The sequence below is a fragment of the Pseudorca crassidens genome, chromosome 14 (genome assembly GCF_039906515.1).
Source record: "Pseudorca crassidens isolate mPseCra1 chromosome 14, mPseCra1.hap1, whole genome shotgun sequence".
Classification (NCBI taxonomy): Eukaryota; Metazoa; Chordata; class Mammalia; order Artiodactyla; family Delphinidae; genus Pseudorca; species Pseudorca crassidens.
In genome coordinates, this window is record NC_090309.1 from 54,201,424 (window position 1) to 54,218,883 (window position 17,460).

Below are 17,460 nucleotides of genomic sequence, written 5' to 3' on the forward strand. Positions count from 1 at the left end.
AACTGGGCCTTTATATATATATATATATATATATATATATATATATATATATATATATATATATAATCATTATATATTTATAATATAAATAATTTCAAGACACTTACAGAATGCTCAGCTTGTTCCAGGATATTTTTTGTTAGTGGGTGGTATACAAACAAGAGATAGAAAGACAGATGCCATCTATATATTTTACAAAAACACCTCTTGCTGGTGCATGTGTAAGCAGGGAGTCAGATTTGACAAAATGTAAAGAGATGTCTTACAGATGGCACACGTGAGCAGAACAGGTCTTCCCAAACTGATGAGGCTGTAAAAGCAGTTGTCATGAGTATGTGCAAGTCTGTCACACCTGTCCTACAAGGAAATTCCCACTCGTAAATACGAACCTTCAGAATCAGAACCCAAGGCTAGCTGAGCTTAGTTCAGTTTTCCATTAGTTCAAGAGAGACTATGACCACCAAAATGGATTGCATGTCTTTTTGTGACTCTTCTGAAACTTTTATGTTTCCCCTGTCTCTGTGCTATTTGAGGTTAAAGTTTAAGATTAAAATCCTCTTGCTTGGTCCTCAAAGAAATAACCATAATTAATCTTATAGCATTAAATTCATTGGTGATGTGCTTTGAAGGGGATAAACTCCTGCAAAAATAAACTGCAAAAAGGCTTGGATATACAGAATTTCAATGCTTCAAATGATGTAATTTTCTATAATATTTAGCATGCCAGTTTTAGTTTGGTATTTGTATAATAGGAGATTTCGAAGAAAAAGCTAAAGAGAGGCTAATTTGCTTGGTGGTGCTTCTGTTCTTTTGTTCTTTTAGAATCTAAAATTAACCAACATCTGCAGTGTCAACAGGGACTCCATATGGTATCCAAGTTTGTGCTTTTGCTAAATAATGCATTTGAGGCAATGTAATCTGAGAGGAATTCTGAGGTGATAATGAGTAGACTGTAGACTGCCTTATATTATATAGCACTTTATAGTTTCAAAATGATTTAACAACTAGGACCTTTTTTGATCCTCACAACAACATTAAGAGGCAACAAGATCAGGTATTTTTTCTTATTGTCGAACAGATGAGAAGACAGAGGTCCAAAGTATGGAAGAGAGATGTCCAGAGTCACAAACTCGGTGAGTAGCAGAGTGAGAATGAAACCCTGGCCATCTGGTTCCTAATCTAATGCCCTTTCTACCAAATTACTAGGATCAAGTTATTGACAACTCAAGTTAAAATAGCATGTTTTCCAAATAATAGATCCCACAAACAACTCTGTAGGGAAATGGAAAGGACTCAATACCAGAAACTAAATAATAAACATGTATGTTTAGTTTCCCAGAGTTTAATGGATTTCATTTGATCAATTAAGTTCACAGATGATTTCCACTGAAGTTCATCCTGGTTACTCTTGTGATTTCCTATTTTACCTACCAAAAAAAGTTTTCATCAAAATGCTTTTTCTTCTGTGAAATCATACCTCATAAATCTTTATTTGTCATATCTAGAAAATTCAAAAATTTTCCAGTCAGAGATGTTGGAACTAAGTGTTTTCCTGCCAGTAATAAATTATAATTTACATCTACCTGAGTTTTGAAACATTTTGTCTCAAGTCAAACTTCTGTAAATGTCTACATCGTAGCAATTATTCAGGATTTCTAGGACAAGAAAGAAAGTCGTTTAAAGTCAAAGAATTTATTAGCTTGTGACTGATACACAGGCACAAATTTAGAAGAACCCTATTTTTGAAAGCATAAATAACATTATTGCCAATCCATTTTACAGAAATTTCTAGCTATGTAATATTACCATTTCTACTTTTAAATGCAGAGAAATTCAGAGGCTTCCATTTCTTCAAAGTTGGAGGCTTAAAAATTACGAATGCTGGCATTCTTGAAGAGGAACACTGTGAGTTTGTTATAACAAAAGGTACTGGCGTTTGTAAACATTGATAGGCAGATAGCTTTCCAACAAGTGGAAACACAGAACTATACTGGCAACAGGAGCAGCCAGCAAGCGTTTTAACCGTGATTTGGCTCAGTCTATGCTGGTCCTGACTTCACAGAAGTTCATCTTTAGGAAGCACCTTCTACCAAATGGAAAGCTGGCAAGAAGCAGCACTTGAGACTGCTGACACTGAAGCAACCAGAGCTTACAGAAAACTGAAAAAATATTTTCCCCATTATTGTTTGGATATGTCTCAAAGAACCCCAAACAGAAAAGCAATATTTAAATTTGATATTGTCCAAAATATTCTTGCAACTCTAATACCCTACCTACTCCATGTCCAGGATTGGTGGAAATACACTAAGCATTTTTGAAAAGGCCATCTAACCGAAGCAGAAGAATGCTATCTTTCCACTCATGAGCATACTTGGATATGGGAGTGAAAAAGAAGAGAAATTGGGAGAAAGAGACAAAGGGAATGACTTGGAATGTACTTTGCTAGAAACAAGTAATTGGAAGGAATTGGGGGGAGTTGGAGAATTTGGGTAGAAAAGCCTTCAGAGAGGGGAGGTTTAAACCATTTGACTAGGCAATAACTCCATCTGGCTAGTAATGGGCATCTGTAAGGAAAGAGCCAAGGGTGATAGAAGGGAGTGACTATGGTGGTACCATTTGGAGGTAATCTGACTGCAGAGAAATGGCGAATGCAGAGATAGGGACAAGGCAACAGCAGGAGGAAGGGAAGTGCCCAAGGTGCCATGAGAACCCAGACTGCAGTTGTTTTTTCTTCGCTTATTCAGTCAAATCTAGATTTTTCTTTCCCCTCTCCTACCATCTCTACACCTCTGCCCCCCACTGCAAGAAGAATCTGTGTTCACAGGCCCAAGTTTGTTTAACTTAGTCCTTATTCACCACTGAATGATTTGTGGAGACTGGGACTGGTAATCATTATTTAGCAAGGACTTCAGCATTAATCAATCAGAACTGGAATGATATAACTTTGTTCCCAGTCAACCCACTCACAACCACAGACCTTTTTGAGCTACAGCGTAGTAATGTGTTCTCTTGGCAATTCTGCTGCTGATTGATGGACTGGACTGAAAAGTGTTGGAAGGGCCAACGCAACTCCCACAATAGGCCAATGCTTTTCTGCCAGACTGGCTTTAAAAAAAAATTTAAAAAGCAGCTGATCATGTCAATGTTAGCCAATACCTGTATTGTCTTCCTGAATTATAAAGCACAACAGTACATCCTGTTCTCTCACAATTCATTATTAGAAGAAAGAATATGAGGAAGAATTAGACCATGCCTATAATATACAAGATAGGTAGACAATCCTGTGCACTCCTACCCTGCCTGTTGGAACATGTCATTTGCACACTGACACGGTAATGGTTACTCTCAAAGTTAGAGGCAATATCACTCCCTCTTCCTCTCCCTGCCTAGAGGCAGTGGCTCTCAGAGGCAGTGCGACAAGGACATGGTCATGCCAGCTGATGCTAAGAAGGACCAAAGACTTAACTACATACATATAGCTCGTTAACCTGCCTTTCCCAAATCACCCAATCCACATACATCCTTGCCAAAGGAGGAATCAGGTTCCCCAAGGTCATTCTAAGGATGATTGTGGAGGGCTGGACCCATGGGACTTTGCCTTCTTTTCTCCACAGACACCCTTATGATGGCTTTTTGGGGCTTGTGCACTCTCAGGAAACTGATTTCTCTTCTGTGAAAATATCGAGAGCCTGGAAGAATGGAACACAACATGATTGATTCCTGAATCCCTCACCTTGTTGGATACGCCCCAGGGTTGAGTTGTTACTGCTGTCACAAATAATTCAGCCCTGAATGAATGAATCAACGTGTTTAAAAAAGTTTCCGAATATGTCTAAAACACTAGGTGCAGAGACTTTAATGCCAATTGACAAGGGCAATTTAGAATAGAACAGAGGTAGGAAATTAGGAACGTGAAGAGGCACTGTGATATAGTAGAAAGAGCCAGCTCTGTCAGTTACTAGTTGTATGCCTTTGGTCATTATGCCCATGTTTCAGTTTCCTCAACTCTAAAATGAAAGGAATTTGGTGAGAAAAACTTTTGAGAAATACTCACTTATGTTCTCTCTCTGTATTTTCCCTTGGGTTGAATTCACCAAGGGTTTACTCTTGCCAGCCCTCCTTGTCATACTTCTCCCTCACCAGCCCTTTCTGGCCTCCATGTTTTTTCACTGGTGATATTTTATTGAGAAAGACTGGTGGCACCTTGCAAAATATCATATGCTCTCTCCCAAATCCTTGAATATTTTCTTCTAGGTTGGAAAGGAGTATCTTTCTTCTTCAAGTACCATATCTGATGTCTGAATTGAGGACTGAGTCTTCGGTTAGCTTCTCTGGGGCCATGTGCTAATTAAACAAACGAACAAAATAAAATTTAACAAATTTTTTATGCATGTCTTTGTTGTTGTTGCCCCTGTGGTTTGATTGGTGAAGAGTACGTTTACTATGTCAGGTCTGTGCTACACTTAGAAAGGGGTAAAATACTTAGTGCAAGTAAAAACCTTGCAGGATTGGTTGCCAGCTTTTTTGATCTCTTATTTGACATGATCTCATGTGTGTTTTTTTGTGGTAGAAGACATATATTGCTATGCTCTTCTAAGGCCATTTTCCTCACATTGCGTGCATCTCTCTTTAAATATTTTAGAAGGAAAAGTGATGTATTTTTTTGTTTGTTTTGTTATTATTATTATTTGTAACTTAGAGAGCCTAAAATCTTTTCTTTTTAATGCTTTAACTGTCTTTAATGCATTGTTCATTTTTTTAAAATTAATTTATTTTTTTGGCTGCATCAGGTCTTAGTTGAGGCATGCGGGATCCTTCGTTGTGGCATGGGCTCTTCATTGTGGCACACGGGTTTCTCTCTAGTTGTGGCACGTGGGTTTCTCTCTAGTTGTGTGCAGGTTTTCTCTCTCTAGTTGTGGCACGTGGGCTCCAGGGCACGTGGGCTCTGTAGTTTGTGGCACGCGGGCTCTGTCATTGAGGCACGCGAGCTCAGTAGTTGTGGCCTGCAGGCTTAGTTGCCCTGCGGCATGTGGGATCTTAGTTCCCCAACCAGGGATCGAACCCACATCTCCTGCATTGGAAGGCGGATTGGTTTTGTTTTTGTTTTTGTAGTACATATTATATTCATGAGTCCTGTTTTATTCATAACTGAATCATCATTTTGGACTGTCATAGCCTTTAATAATAGACATTTTTTCCTAAAGTAATGCATAATTATGGTAGGGATCCTGGAAAATATAAAGTATACATATGATATACCAAAGTGTAGATAAAACATGATCCTACCAGAGATAAATACTACCAGCATATTGTCATCTGTCTTTCCATGGCTGGATTGAATATTTTAATGTAGCCCTTATCTGAGTCTGTCTTGCACTTTTTTTTTTTTTTACATCTTTATTGGAGTACAATTGCTTTACAATGGTGTGTTAGTTGCTGCTTTATAACAAAGTGAATCAGTTATACATATACATATGTTCCCATATCTCTTCCCTCTTGCATCTCCCTCCCTCCCACCCTCCCTATCCCACCCCTCTACGTGGTCACAAAGCACTGAGCTGATCTCCCTGGGAAGGCGGATTCTTTATCACTGGACCACCAGGGAAGTCCCAGAGAGCCTATAATCTTGATTCAGTCAAAATAATCTTTGGATCCCTTTGTGTTTCATGCCAAATAGGCTTTCTCAGAACTTGGTAAACAACATAAAACGGTATTCAGAAATCTTCCCTTTCCACTTATCTTTCTAAATTCTCCCATATAGCTGAGGAATTGCCATTCTGAGACGTGGTGGGGAGAGGAGGGAAGAGCACCCCTCTAATTTCAGGCCTCCTAAATCTGGATTCCTTATGTTGTTCAAAGAACAAGTATTCTGACAATTCTGCAAAAAATAATGCAAATATTGTTCTCCCACTACTAAATGTGGTCATATGGTCTATCTCTTAAAGTAGAATTTATTCCTTCTTTTTTAATTAAATGAGAAATAAAAGGAAATCATGCACAAGCTTTCAGAGCAATGACTATAATATAAAAAATGCAGTTCCAGCCAGAAAAAGAAAAGAAAAAATGTTGAAATGTGGAAATAATATGAGATCTTACTCAAGTAGATTCTTATGCTCCATCCAAGAGCTGAAAGAATTAAGAAAAACTTTAAAGAAAGGTAGAAGAATGCAGACAATGGAGAAAAGCAGTCAAGGACAGAAAATAATAAGTGTATAGAGTAATAAATTGGAGTCTGGGATGATTCTTAACTAAATCACTTTCAAATTGCAGTTTTCAAATTAAAAATGAGATTGAGGGACTTCCTTGGTGGCGCAGTGGTTAAGAATCCGCCTGCCAATGCAGGAGACATGGGTTCGAGCCCTGGTCCGGGAAGATCCCACATGCCATGGAGCAACAAAGCCCACGCCTCACAACTATTGAGCCTGCGCTCTAGAGCCCGTGAGCCACAACTACTGAAGCCCACATGCCTAGTGCCTGTGCTCCACAACAAGAGAAGCCACTGCAATGAGAAGCCCACGCACCGCAACGAAGAGTAGCCCCTGCTCGCCACAACTAGAGAAAGCACGCGAGCAGCAACGAAGACCCAACACAGCCAAAAATACATAAATAAATAGTTATTTTTTTTTTAATATGAGACTGAAAAAACTCAATGCCAGAAAACAAAATGAATTTGTAAAGAAAGCCCATTTTGAACTAAGCCTTCACAGATAAGGTCACGTCACTGGAAGGGTTGAAACCAAACAAAGTGGCACAGGTGAGGACATTTGCTAAAAAACAAACCATCATGACTTTACTACATCCACCCGATGTGCCAGATATTCTCCCAAAGGCAAGTGTCTTTCCTTAGGTGGTCTACTTCCAAAAGGGATGGGATTTAGTCAACCGTATTAATTCTATGTTGCTGTGTAACAAATATCCCCAAACTGAGAGCTTACAACAATATTTATTATCTTATAGTTTCTTTCTGTCAGGAATCCAGGTACAGCTTAGCTGGTTTCTCCCACTCAGGGCCTCTCACAAGACTGCAATCAAGGCATCAGCTTTTTAAAAATTATAAAAGTAAAATATATACATACTTTTGAAAAGTATAAAAGCATATAAAATGACAAGTGAATTCTCACCCTTTGACTCCATCCCTAGTCCCACCTCAACTTTAAAGGTAAAGAATTTAACTGTTTCTTATTCTTCCAAACATTTTAAATGCAAATGCAATGTGTGTCTCTGTGTGTATTTACACACAAGGGATCACAGTAATATTGTTGTATACCTCTCTCTTCTAAAAACTTAATGATATGTCTGGGAACCCATAGACCAGATCCATCTCATTTTTTTTCTTGACTGCATAGTGTTCTGTCATATGGCTGGCTGTATCATAATTTATTCAGAGTTCCCACCTAACAGACATTCATTTCCACCCCCACCACCCCCAACTTTTTGGCAATTTCAAACAGTAATGCAATGGGCATGCCTATCTTTGCATACTTTGGTGAGTATATCTTACAGACAAATCCCTTGCAGTGGAATTGCTAGGACAAAGGATATGTGCATTTAAAATTTTTAAAGCCTCTTTTTATTATAAAATACAAATACAGAAAACCAAACAAAGTAAATGCAGAGCTTAATGGATTGTTATAAGGCAAGGCCCCTTTACCCATCACCCAGATCAAGAAACAGACCTTTGTCAGCAACGAAAGAAGCCCTCCATATGCTCTGTGATCAAAATTCCCTCCCTCCCTGAAAATAACCACTATTCTGACTTTTATAGAAATCACTTCCTTCTATTTTTTTTGTGGTTTTACCACCCAAGTGGCATCCATAAACATGATAGTTTAGTTTTGTCCATTAAGAAAACTTTTGATTATCTTTTAAATCTCTTTAAATATGCAGTTTTCCCTTCCAAACGTTTCTTTTCCATGCAGTTTCTCTGTTGAAGAACTCAGGGTTGTTGTCACATGAGCCCACAATGCTTTCCAGTGAATACCCCTCAGCTATTGTTGAACTTTCCTGTCCCCAGATCTTTCGGATACGCTGTTTCTCTTGGATTTCTCTGCTTCCTCCTGCACAGGTGCTGGTAACATGCAGGTCTTCTGGCTATCCCCTTTCATTGATATTTTGATATTCATGGAGCTAATTTGTCACCTAGCTTTACTGTAAATATTTTCAAGGCTTTTGAGTTTTGCTACCTAGTTACTTTGTTTTGGGGAAGGGATCGGGGGCATTCAAAGCTATGCTACTACTTCCTCCATCTTCCCAGAATTCCCTCCTCGCTTTAGAATTTGGTAGATATGACCAAATTACCTGGAGGATGATGTGCTTTCTGTGGACATTTGCTTTAAATTAATACACTTCCTATTCTTAAATAGCAAAAGGAAAATAGTGAATATTCTAGGAAGAGGCTGTACGTCCTGTGCATTTTCATTCTGAACCAAAAGTCTGTGAATAGGTATCAGAGAGCTTTGTAAATAAGAGCTGGTGGGATCTTCAACTCTGTAGAATTTTTATAGAATCTTTATGGACTGCTCTGAGATGAATAAGGCAGCTGGAGGACAGGGAAGCATACTGCCTTTCAGAGGCCCCGTCAGGAGGAAGGTGCACATGGATCCTTCCATAATCCATAGCATCTTTGAAGCTGAAGATCTCTGTGGGGTCATTTGTATATAAATATGTTGAAGGAGTTTATTTGGGCATCTCTCAAATCACAAGTCATATGTCTGTGTTTTTTCAGCTTTCTTCAAAAAGTAAGTCAGCAGGAAAGGACAGTTGGTTTTTATTATATTCTTCTATTTCAACAGGATTCTCATGAACAACATGTAGCTTCTGACAGGGACTTTCATTATGTTCTCAAAAAAATTGCTTCTTTTGTCCTCATATTTTGTTTACGTCTATACTGTAAAATTGAGTCCAAGGCCTCAAAAATTAGCAACGGACATAGTATTGTCTACTTAACGAGTGCAGACGTTTAAGAAAAAGAAAACATTCTGTATTTGACTATCTTTCCAGACTGATGTGTGGAAGGGTTCCTAGTCATTGACTAATTATATATTTTAGAATATTAGACTCAACAATCTTCTTATGCTTGGGTCAACATTTGTCCCTGTGAATTTTGTGTTCACTCCCAATACTGAAATATGATGCCACCTGCTCAGTGGCCTGAGTATGTAAAGGTGAAGATCCCACTTACATGTCCATGCAGCCCTACTGGCATTGAACCTGTCACTAGAAAACTCAGGATAAAAACTCAGTAGAGGCTTTCTTTGGGAAGTTTTGAGGGCAATGATGACTCCCTAGACTAAAAGTACTTAGAGTGGACAGTTCAGTGAAAGATTAAAGGCACCCTGGACAATTTTCCAATTTTAATAAGCTTTTTTAAAAAAAGCTTTTCCTGAGTGAATGGATACAATGCTGCCTTTTTTGAAGATACACCAATGAAACATTAAAACGCATCATTTTCTAGAACTAATTAATTTACTTAAATATATATCGCTGTCATATTTGTGTTAATTCTGCAGAATACTAGCCCTCAAACTATCTAGAAGGTCCCAAAGGGTATATTACCTCCTAAAAACTTAAAACCCATACACTCCATCCATTCCTCATCAATTCACCACATGATTTCTATCCATCCAACAAAAACATTCATAGAGCTGACTAAACTACCACCAGACATCTGCAGTAAGAAGTATAACCTATAGGATAGTGAGGTATTTCTCATGTAGTTATCAGAGTAAACCCTCATCAATTATTTACTATACATTTCCTATACACAGGGCGCCATGCTAAATCATAGGCAATGTTGTGGAGTCTATTTTTAAAGTATTTAATCATTACCTAAATGTAAGTTTCACAATTGACGTTTGTGAAGTATGAAATGTCAAAAGCTGTATTTTTAAGTACGAGGCACAGAAGATACTGTTAACCGCTAAAATTTATCTGGCCTAAGAGACCTACTTTCCCCCTGCCGCATTGGCTACACATTTGTTGGAGAGTGGGAAGTCTTTTCTTTTTGTTGTGTTTTCAACATATACCCAGTGGAAAAAAAAAAAAAAAAGATGACAAAGAACCCCTATGGGCCAGAAGAGAAAATGGAGTTTAGTGAGGGAGTAGAAGTATGGTCAAGAGAAAAATTTGAATGTGTAGGGAATAAGGAGAGGGTTTGTTGATTTGTATTTTGCAGGAGAAAAGGAAGGATATGTTGGTTTTCTTTTGTTTTGCATGTTTGTTTATTTTGAGCACATAGATGAGTGCTTAAGTGTACACAGCAAACCAAAATCAGGGAATAGAATGTAGCAGTAGACAAGGAGTTTTGAAGGAATGTTCTAGACAGGTGTTTGCTTCAGTAGAGGTGTTTTGTTTGTTTTTGCAGTAAGGAAATTTATATAGCAATGAAATATCTGGGTAAGAAGCATGGATTAATGACAAACTGTGGTGTGAAATACTGACCTGTTTATTACTAAAGAACTACGTAGACATCAACATGGATATATATAGAACTGTGGTAGTCTATACCTCGAGTACTTATTGCCTTCTCTCCTGGAAACAATACACATCAATATAAACATGAAGATCTAGAAAAGTTCCAGAAAGGTCTCAGAAATGACTTGAGGACTGTTGACTTACTGAATGGGGTGAAGCACTTTGGAAAGAAGACTGAACAGAAACATGATTAGATTTTAGGAAAATATGAAGTTTATACACTGTGTAATCAGGAATGATTCACCAGATTTTCCATCACTAAAACTAAAGGGAAGAAGGAGCCATTGAACTTTGAAGGGAGTAATTTTAGAACATGTAAGAGGAAATTCTACTTTTAGTCTTTGAGTTATAAATTCATCATACCAAGAAGCACTGGAGACATGAGCAAAATAAATGCTATAGGAACGTAGGTAACTGTGTGGATAAAGAATTCACAATGAGTTGTTAAAGGAAGCAAGAGCTGCTTAGGGTGTGTCTATAATTTTGTAAAGATTATGTACTAAAGACTATTTTTATCCTTCTACAAAAACATTCCTTGGTTTGTCTACCAGAGTTGTCTTCTGAATAAACCAAACTGGATCTAACCTACTGTGACATCCAGTGCCCAGCACAGCGCCTGGTAGGAAGTAGGCTGTTGGTCTTTGCTTGATTTATTAACTCTCTTTTGTACTTCAGAGAGGAATGGCCTTCAGAAAACTGATGTTGTTGACCTAATATCCTAATATTTAATTTGGATGAGGAAGTCATTTGAGCAATGCAGATAATTGTCATTAATAAATAAACAAATGGAATGAATTGGTATTAGCAATGGGATGTTAATGCAGAGGATGCAAGACTGGGTTAAGATACCTGCGTTCCATTGTGGTTTCTGTGACTGCTCAAGGAGTGGTCTATTTCCTTTGATAAGTAAAATGATGCCGATAAACAAGGCTAGACCAAGACAGACAGCTGCCTTAATGGGCCAATTTGGTATTGCTTCAAACACATAATCTTAAATATGGGCTTAATATTTATTTAAAGACAGCCTGACAACCACAAGAGAAAGAGGATAGAATCTGTCTCTTCTCTACTGCCTTGAGAAATTTAGTTCTGACCCAAACTTGTACCCTCTGCTCAGCAGAAGAGCTCTACAGTTGACCACACCCCACCCCTCTCTGAAGGCAGGTGAGCACACTTCTGCTGTCACTTGAGTAACTCCCTTGGGAGTCTCCCTCCCCAAGCAGCTTCCTGAGAGGTTCCAAGTAAGCATAATTATCTCTATTTTATTCCATTTCAGTATATAGATTGATTCAGTATACAGACTGAGTATACATTTCATTTACAGAATGATACCTGGAGTTCCAACCTTAATTCAACTCTTCAGATGAAACAAAAAGAAGAGAGACAAAAAATTCCGCTGAATTTAAGATTCTTACTTAAATGATTTGCAGTAGCCGTAGATGGTCACTAGATTGGCATTCCATTAGGGATTTTTGTGTTACTTCTGTATCTACATTAACTGGTCCACTGTGGGCAGAGCATGCTTAGTCAGCGCAGTTGTAAATAGTGCATGGATGATCAAAAGAAGGTAACACTGGGTCACTCTCTCATTCTCCTCTTTGTTTGGCCCATGAAGGCACCTTACCTTAATGACCACCATATTTTATTCCCACATTGACTCATGGTGAGAATCAATTCAAACTTATGAAAGGAAGTGGCATCCCTGGGAAAGGGCTGCTCATTTCATGCAAGCCAACAGCCCAGGAAGTTCAGCTTTTGAGCCCAATCATTTAAACTATTCTGTTCTTTCAAAATAACCCAATATGCATTGTATTAGATTGAGCCAATATGAAGTAGCCTACTTTCAACCATTTTTGACCTGCAAAGAGGCTAATCATAGTGAAAACTGCATTGTTTTCAGCACGACTTGGTGGAAAGAACATGGAGATCAGCTTCTGGAATTCTGAATTCAAGTCTCAGTACCGTGAAACTGTAGAGGAGCCACTTAACCTCCTCCATGTCGCATTTGCTCATTCAGTAAATACTGAGCTTATAGTCTATGCAAGACTCTCTAGGGAACACAAGATCTGTGAAACAAATTTCTGTCTCCTTTTGACTCACAGTTTATTTGGGGAGATAAAATTCACCTGCAAAAAGCTATAATCCAAGGCAGTATATGATGGCATCAAAGTTGCCCCTTTTTTATTAACTCCATCCCAAGCAAGAAACACCACTTCTTGCTGCTATAATCAGGAGAGCAATATAGAAGGGAGGGCAGTTGAGCTTGGGCTTGAGGGATGGTTAAGTTTCATTAAGCAGAGAATTGGGGGAGGGCAGTTCAAGCAAGTGACATGCAGGAGCAAAGGTGCAGAGCCTGAAACACGATGCTATTTTGGTGCGGCTGGACAGATGGTTTATGTGGGCAGGCTGTGGGAGGTGAGACTACAAACCTGTTTCTACCATGTCATGTAGTAGGCAATTTTTCACTTCAGTTGCTACACTGAATGAATGAAATAAGGAAGATTGGTAAAAAGAACCCTGGAATGGAAATCAGGACCAGACATCAGTTTTGTCACCAATTCTCTGGACTCCCTCAAACAAGTCACTGTGGAGCTGCATTGTCCTCAGCTGTCAAATGGAGGTAATTTGACTCGTTCCTACAAGGTCCTAAGAGTTACAAGGACAAAATGAACAATCAGAGGGAAAACTCTTGAAAAAGGAAAACTGCTGTGCCTTTCCCTCTAACACGAATTGCTATGGATTTAGATACTCTTGGTAACAGCAAATATGTGTACCTTCTTCCGAGAGTACTTACTGCATGGTAATCTCATTTCTCAGTTACAAGTGAAAGAAACTGGGGGAAAAAAAGCCCAGATTGTATTCACCCCGGTCAGCCAAGAACACAACAAATTCTCTTAGATGAAGGCATGGACAGAGATGATATGGAAATAGCAGTTCAATATCAAATGAAAGGCCTATCACGGTACCTGGAGAGAAGCGGGGAGAGGAAGCCTCCTGGAAGTAGGAGATCAGATGGAAGAATTCATTGAGCCCCAGGAGTACAGGCTGCAAAACCCTCCTGGTGCCCTTCCAATTGCATGGCGTGCCCTTGCTCCAGCAGCTCATGATCCATGCACAGTTTACTGAGGCAGAGCAGGAAGAAGTATTCTTTTCTTTGCCAGTGACTTACCTGGAGCCAATCTACTTTGGCAGCCAGCCACCAGGGCAGGATGGGTGTTCCTCCATCGCAGCTTCTTAAATGAGTCTTACTCCTTTCAGCCAATTTTCCTCAGCTCATGGTTCCACGATGGACTCTACCAGGTCAGAGTCTAAAAACAGCTCCACATTTCCCGAATGAGATCTGGCTTGACAGATTCTCCTCTGCTGACTCAAATCAGGTCAGATGCCCTCAGAGGCATCCCCTATGCAGATCCCAAGGAACGTGGCTGCTCTTGGTATTTACACTCTGTGGGTGTGAGAAGGCTACCAGGCAGACAGACCCATCCATGTGGCACTGCCACTAAAGCCGCAGGGAGGGGCAGCAATCTTCTGGGGAGTTTTCCTTGGCACTCTGGACCCAAATCATTGCCATCTGTCAGGTCAGTGACCAGATGAGCTCATTTCCTCTGGTGGGATGAGTTATCCTAGGAAAGCTAGACCTAACCTCTATGGAGCAGAGCCTTAAGGAGTCCAGTTTTCATCATGGAATAGTTCCCCAGGCATCTCCTTCCTGAGCAAGCACCAGAGCTTCTACCTCAAGTGGAGCTCATGGCAACTCCAGGAAAAGAAATGAAGATGGGATGGCCATGGAATTGGGGCTGGGTAGCAAATGCCCTGCCCCCGTTGCTTCTGTTCCCTAGGCTAACTGATTTGGGGCCCGTCTCAGGTTTCTCTGATTGGGGGAATCCCGGGCTCCCTCATCAACCTATTGTGGAGAAGCAGGAGTCACAAGGGCAGAGGTCCAACCATAGTGGGAAAGTACATTAACATCATGCAGAAGAGCAACGCTGGTTACCAAGTATGAACAAGACAAGAACTAATGTTGCTCCATTTAAATAATTAGAGCAACACTGTCTGGACCCCTTGAGAAAGTTTCTCTTAATATTCAAGTGAGCAAGAAAGATTCAGTCCAGGAAAGTTCTCCACCATGTAAGTCTTCTGGTCTGAGAAACAATATCAAAACACTCCATTTGAATCTGGAGGCAAAAATACCTATCATTTCCTTGTGTGCCTGTCACTTACATCAATATTGTTTCAGAAGGATTGGCTGGTGCTCATGACGTGTTTCAGTTACAAGATGGATGAGTTTCAGAAAATTATTATTTATGGCATTTGAGAGTCTGTCAATGTTCTGGTATCATAAAAGAAGGTAAAGGTTAGTCCTGAGGTACGACTCTGAGAAGATAAGCACAGAGCCTGATGGTGAGCTATTAACAGGACTGACATTTCACAGCAGAGCTGCCATGAACGAGATCAAAATTAACTAATACATACAACAGGGAGCTGCTTGGCAGCCTAGAAAAGCCCTGTCAAGAGAGGCAAGGGTCTGAGGCTCGGGGCTGGAGATTTGCAGGCATCCAGGAGGACCAGGGTCAAGTGAGGTCTCTAAATAATGGCGATAACAATACTCTTGACTGATTCCTAAGGACAAAGTGTAAGAGTTAGGGGTGTGTGGATACATCACATCGTGGTATGCCACCACAAGTTTGGAGTATACAGATTTGTGTATTTGATTACTCATGGCTTGTTCATGTATAATGATGTATATTTAGACATTTATGTCCTGAACGTCATCACTCTCTTCCAACATGGACTAGGCTGAAAATTTTAGGAAACCTGCTTCTGCCATCACAGGTAGTTCATAGAGTTGGGAGATATATATAGAAGACATTTCCACTCCTCAAATAGGGTGACTTTCGGGGATTAACTGGGTGTGTAAGATTTTAATTCTCTAATACTTACCCTCTGGAAATGTATCCAGAATAGCTTGACTAAAGCACAGTTCCAAAAGCAACAGACTAGACATTGGGATGGTTGGGCAGGATCTGTGCCTGGGCTTCCTCTGCTTCCTCTGTGTAAGGTTATTATTGGATTGGAAAGGGTTTTCTCTGTTAGCAACACTTCTCCTTCCAAATAATCGCAGACTGTTCTGCTCACCCCTTCCCTGTATCCCCTCAATATTTATGGATTCCCTTCCCTTGCAATTGTTTATCGCATGCTGCTCTGTGATTACTCTTTTCTAGTAAGCCAGAAGCTCCCCAGCGTTGGGACCTGCTGCCTCGTTAGCCTGGATTTCCCCAGAGCAGGGACCGCTTCTCTTCCAACCAGCCTGGGACACTCATAGGTAGAAGCTCACTCTTCACCTCCTGTCCCCTCCTCAGGCCCCTTGGGGAGGGGGTTGCTCTTAGCTGCCTGCCCTTAGGTTGCCGGCCAAAGCACACGGTTGCAACAGGACCATAGGCAAATAGGCCTTCTTTCTGCAATAGAAAATTCAGTAATGGCTAGAGCCGATTCACAGACCTTGGAGTCCACCGAGAATTTGTGGTGGCTCATCTAGTCTGCTCCTTCTCTCTGTTCTCTCACATGCTCTCCCTGCCCCCACCCTTCTATCTGTCTCCTGCTTATTTTCATTAACCTAATCAGAAAGCCTTCAACATGGAAGAAAATCTTCTACATCTGCCTCATACATTTTGCACAAAAACAAAAAGTAAAATATACTGCAAAGACCTGGCATGGTCCTGAGTCTTTGCAGTTGGTGGCGTCATTGCCCGTGAACTGGTGAAGTTGGGAGGTTGGAGTGGGGGTGGTGGCTGGATGCCTAATAGAGAGTTTTGGAGCCCCTTCTCTGAGCTTCACCATATCATATAGCCCCAAATTATTTGGATCCCTTCTGGGGCAACTGCTTGGCCCCCAAGTGCTTTTTGAAAAAAAGTGAATTGGCTGCATTTAGCAGAGTAGAGTTAGTTTATTTAATAGCCTGAAAAATGATATCCAGATGCTCAGCACAAAGGAGGGGGCCCTTCCCTCTAATTTCAAGCCTGCCACAGTGATCCTCAGCCTGGTCCCTCCCATCTGGACAGCTGCCCTGTGCTCTCTGGGGGTCTACCTTGGGAGACCGCCCGGGAGCTCCAACTGGCCCCAAACCCAAGGAAGGAAGGCAAACCATCTGGAATGCATCGTCCAGATTGGCTCCACACTGCCCAGGCACCCTGACAGCTTTTTGGGACTGTTAAGAGACTTGGATTTAATCCTTTAGGCTCTTCAGTCAGAGGCCTCCAGAACTCTCTTTGTCTCCTTCCAGAATTTAGATTCCACAGAGGCACAGTTAGACCTGCTAGTCACTTCCAAGTTTGGATTTCTCAGGAAAAGGACCAAGGTGTGCTCTGAGAGATACTTTCCAGCAGCTCTTGGATTAGGAACAAATGAAGGAAAGGGAATGGTTTCAGCAAGAACCTTTTCCTCGCCTCCCTTTTCATCCCCACTGCCACATCCTGACAATCTACTCCAGCCCTGATGATTGACACTTACCTGGACGCGAGAAAGAAAATTTGTCCCATTCCAGGATGCTTGGGGGAGCCTTTAAAATGGCAACCTGGCTTTCCATAGCGTCTTCTCACCATGCAAGGTATGCTTGGGAGAAACAAAGGAATCAACTCTCTACAGGGGAGGGAGTGGCTAGGAAGAGGTTTGGAACTATCCTCAAATCAAATTGTATAAAAAAGATCAAGGGTTTTAAAAACAATTTTCCCCAGAATTGTAAACCCCCATTAACTATCAATGTATTTATTGTAATTTTTTCCCTAGGGCGATAAACCAAGAATTACTAAATTTACAAAGGCTAAACATGTTTCCTACCATCTTGTCTCTACTTCTGATTTGTTTCTTCACAGACAAGAAAAAGATAATTTCACCCAAACCCCTGACCCTGGGAACACAAATTCCAAGTTAATTGGATCCAAATTTAAGAGACTCTAGAGTGTCTCATATCAGGCCAGCTCTCTCAAATGG

The 17,460-nt window shown here is 40.4% G+C and overlaps 1 protein-coding gene across 2 annotated transcripts in view; it reads right to left on the reverse strand.

The window, feature by feature from the left end:
- SOCS5 (suppressor of cytokine signaling 5) overlaps positions 1-17,460 on the reverse strand; it is a 130,821-nt gene that overhangs the window by 74,822 nt on the left and 38,539 nt on the right. Inside the window, exon 1 of one of the 2 annotated variants that reach the window (XM_067703076.1) lies at positions 13,643-13,989. The exons of the other annotated variant lie outside the window; for it this stretch is intronic. The gene's annotated coding sequence lies outside the window, so the exon portion shown is untranslated. Of the gene's footprint in view, positions 1-13,642; positions 13,990-17,460 lie in introns of those variants that run through there. 2 annotated transcript variants of the gene reach the window in all.